Source organism: Lepus europaeus, chromosome X, assembly GCF_033115175.1.
Source record: "Lepus europaeus isolate LE1 chromosome X, mLepTim1.pri, whole genome shotgun sequence".
NCBI classification, from domain to species: Eukaryota; Metazoa; Chordata; class Mammalia; order Lagomorpha; family Leporidae; genus Lepus; species Lepus europaeus.
Window position 1 is genome coordinate 68,341,630 of NC_084850.1, and position 4,795 is coordinate 68,346,424.

A 4,795-nucleotide genomic window follows, 5' to 3' on the forward strand; every position below is an offset into this window, starting at 1 on the left:
CATTAATTCTCTTTAAAAAACACTGGGAAATTATAAGGCTTTACCATTTTATTTACACCGTGAATAGGGCCTCAAAGGAAAAGCAAAAGAATCTTTTTTTTTTAAATTGGCAGCTGACAAGACTGCAAGGAAAAACAAACTGATCTGATACCCTTCTGAAAGGATAGGTGAAAGCTAGCCACAGAGATGCAACAAGCAATTCTTGCAAAATAGCTGAATTTAGTTTAGAACATCAACTATACAAGGAGACCTCCTTTAATGACTGTGCACAAAGAGGTCACTGGAGGTTTTCTTGCTGATTATGAGAGCAGCAGGTCAGTAGTGAAAAGCGGCTGCTGAAAAACAAAATCTAACAACAGAAAACACCACTACCACTGAAAACCGAATCAAAACAAAACAAAGCCAATGCAATTTAAAATGAGGCCAGTGTCACTTAAAGCGCTTCAGTGCCACATCCAATGTTACATGGTTTTCTGAATGGACCATGCCGTATCCACTGTGTAAATATCTGGGGAGAAAGTACATTTAAAGAATAGTGACTAACTGTTATGTACAGGAAGGAAGAAAATGCCCGTGAAGAAGAGAATGGAAGGTTGGCAGAAGGGATTGTACACAGGACCCAGAAGCAAATTGCGAAAGGTCTGTGAAATAAATATTGGTTTTAATCTCATTTTGATAAGGCCATTATCTAAATAATTAATAGTACTTTTGGTGTTTTCATTAACCAAAACATGAGGCCCATGTGGCGTCATGTAGATCAGATTCCCCTAGGGTATAAGACACTACCATCATGATTATACATAATGTACTTTGGGACCTTTCCCTTACTTTTTCAGCTACTATGATTTTATGCTCTCTTTTAGTTTTAAACAATAGTGACATATCTCTGGAGCTGGAGAAGATCAAATTAGAGCAGCTGCCAAGTTGGCTTCTAGAGCCAGAAAGTTGCTTGATTCCAGAAAGAAACTGAGCCATTCCTGCAGTTGTGGGTAGATTGAAGGCACACATCACAACTGTGAAGCTGGAAGAAGAGAGGTTAGTGTCTGCACAGGTATGTCTATGTTCCATAATTTACCTAAAAGTTGGGTCATCTCTAAGAGCCTGGAGAAAATTATACTGTATTCTTCCTGTCTCAATATTTAGGTTATAGGCAATAACAAGGAAAGTGAGAGTAGAAGAGTAGTCACTTAGAGGTCAGGCTGATGGTACATGTGCAAAAGCGGAAGCGCAAGGCCACCTCTGGCTGCTGCGCCTTGGAGCAGAGGATGAGAGTGGCCGCAGAGGGGGACTGGAAGGTTTAGGTGTTTGTATGTGCATGCTTCCGGTCTTTTGGTGCCAGCCGATGAAATGCCTTCTTGATTCCTTACTTGCCCACAGAAGTGCCTCAAAGTTACAGCCCCACGGAGATCAGTCCCCCTCGTCATATTCTCTCTTCTATTCCACTGACTCGGGGAGAGGAAATGCCCATGTTTCAGCTCACCTTAAAATAACCAGAGCAGAGCTGGAAGAGAATGATTCGAAGCGAGATTATGTGCTCAATCTGAGTCTCTCAGTTTCCAAGTAGCAATCCTGGGGTCCTTTAGTATGGCAACCGCCCTTGAGGTAACTGGCTGCAATCAGAAACAGGCCGAGTGGCCCTCACAGGACGTGTGAGCCTGCCTGTGTACTGCCAAAGCTCTGCAGGAAGAAAAGCGAGTGAGTTTAGCAAGGTTATCAGCTTCAACAGCAGAAATAGACATTGTCTTAATTTAAACAACCAGTAACTACCAACTATCTGTTTGGAAAGAGGGGAGAGATTGACTGCTAAAGAGAGCAAAATTGAATTCTAGAATGCTCTTCAAGCGTATGAAGACAAAGTAGCCCAAGTCCTCAGGAATAATCAGTGACAAGTTAGTCTTTCCTTTTGAGGCTTCTGTGCCTGCTATAAGAACACTCGCAAAAAACTCACCGCAGAGAAGTTGCCCCTTCACATCCGTCTAGAAGCAGCCAGCTTGCTGCGGTTGGAGGGTGCGGTACAGTAAAGCAGGAGTCATGGCTTTTTAGTTCCACCTCTGCCACTGACTCACTTTGTGACCTTGAACAAGTTCCTTTACTTCTAACACCGGATCTAACCACCTCACAGAGGTGCTAGAAGAACCCACTGAAATCACGGATGTGGAAGCACTTTGCAAAACATACAGTGCTGTACAAGTGTGAGGGATTATTATCCAAATAGGTTTCATGCCAACCCTTTGGGTATCACCCTCAAGGCCTCCTCAGCTTTGGCACAAGATTCTCAGCTCCCTGGTTGCGCCCTCCAAGCCCTATCTGGCTTGGGAACAGGAGCTTTCACCCTCCTTTTTCCTGCCAGCTTCCTCCTTAATGGAGCCAGCTGAAAGTAGTTACTCTACATCCACTGTAGTCTCTCCTAGGGAGGCCCAGTATTCATCAGGAAAAGACTTCATCGTTTAATAAACACCAACAACTCTTCAGGCACAACCTACCCATGCAGTAGATGTAAGGCAGGGGAAAAAGAAAATTCAAGCAATCTGTAGCTCCAGGGAAGAAATCGGTGACTTGAATGAGCCTTGCTCGATAAGCCCTCAGTACCCTGAGTATACACACACACACATCTTTAATGAAAGACGAAAGACTCAGGCCAATTCATATATCATAACAATCAGAAATCTTACCTGATTGCTGCTCTCTGCTCTTGAGACATTCCAACTGCCTGTCTTTTTCTACCACCTGTGAAGATTCTAATTCAGTGCTGCCCATTTATACCCTTCTGGGAATGGCAGGACTCCAGGAATCTCTGCTCCCACCAATCATAAGTCAGAACTCCCAAATCTTTGGCCATGTCTGATTTAACCCTGTCTGTGGAGACATTACATCAGTGTTGTCAGCTTCCTAACTGGGTGCAGGACTTGGCCTCAAAATTAAGAAACTGCTGTCATGTGCCTGCTGTCCAGACCCTGTACTTGATTTTCGCATTTCCCACAGATAACTCTGTATTCCAGTCAGGCAAAACGAATACTCTGGAGAGCAAATCATACTCATGGCAACGTAAGAATAGGGCATAAGAAAACAAACCTACAGAATGAGGGGGCTCAAGCACATAATGGACCCAAAGGGAAAAATTAAGGTCAGAGACCCGAGTGTCATAATAAAACAGAGGGAACAGGATATGGACAGAGTTAAAATAGGCAGTGGGTTTAATGCCTACAGATCCAGGCTTGGCACAAGAGCACATACCAAAGCAGGGTCCTAACATGCAAGCAGAATTTGGTAACTCGGCATCCTAATTGGCATGGACAGAGTGGAGTCTAAAGATAAGGTGGGGGAAAACTGAGGGTATAAACTGAGCCTAAGAATAGAGCCCTCAGCTCTGATATATCCAAATAGGTCCCCACAGAAGAGAAAACAGTATGTCTGAAATCCTTAGGCTGGAAGTTCCAGCTCTCATTACCTGACCGGGTACAGAAAAACAAGTACCCTAGAGAAGGAAGCAAGGCCTTCAGGTGGTTCCAAATTGAAGTTCAAGCAGCTTAAAGAGATCTAGAGTAGTACTATATTGGTTCTAACTAAATCTTGAGGCAAATGTCTCACCTAAATAGAACACAGAAATTGCCTTTCTGGTTTGAAGACTGGGCTGTAACAATTCACATTCTGTCCTGAAGCCATGGCTGGTAGGCAAAAAATGCTTCTCTTTTCCTCCCTTTGTGCTGTCCATTGCTTGTTGCTCATTTACCTTAGTACTTTATTCCAAGTTCAGGCTTGTTTGTCCCAGAATGTAACTCAGGACTTGGACTGATATGCCAGGAAAGAGGTCTGCTATGGCGATTCCACTCTCTAACACATGTAAATGGCCACAGAGGACAAGAACTTCAGAGGGAAATGGTATTAACTCTTGGCAGGACTTGCTATGGCAAAACTGGTCCTGCCAGAGGTGTCTGGGGACTATATGTAATGTACAACATACTTCTCATTCATAAAAACAACTGAAAGTATCCCTGCTCTTCATGGAAATGGGAACGGATGAAAGGCACTTGGCAGAGTAGGGCCCAGGTGGTAGCAAGATACTGTGCCAAGGGCTGAAGGTGTGAAATGGTGACCAGATGTTGGAATAGATTGTGTAAAGAGAATCACAGGAAAAGAACTAAATCTCTTTGCAAGTGGCTCCACTTAAAATAATACCCACACGAAGTTCTCCTTATAGTAACTGGCATAGCACCTACCTAGCACAGAGTCTGGCACATAGTAGGCACTCAGTTAATGATGGTTGATTATATGAATCATAAATTACACACTAAAACAGCCAGGGAAAACTTTCCAAGCTCTTTAATCAGAGCTATTAAAAGGATGTAAAGTTGTAGTAAAATTTCTCATATATTGAATCAACTACTTTGAGAAGTAATTTCACATAGCTGAAGTTTTATTTTTTCCTCTCATGATTTAAAAGCCAAAGTTCTGTAGAATCATTTCCTTAGGTGTAATGGGGAAAATGATCTAAGACCCACTGAGATTAGAAGACAATGGAGGAAAGAGGAAGGCAACAAAACAAAGGTAAGAAGGAATACAAACTTCTTAGATTGGAAGAGAACTATTCCTGACCTTGTTAATGTGAATTTAAAAGTTTGTTTTTGCAAAAAGTAAGAGTTAAGGAAAAAAGGATATATCCTTGGATTTCCACAATAAACAAGTACTTTTCTAAATTCCCTTCATTTGGGGCTGGCTTTGTGGCACAGTGGGTTAAGCCACTGTTGGCAATGCTGGCATCCCATATGAGCATCGGTTTGAGTGCCAGCTGCTCCAT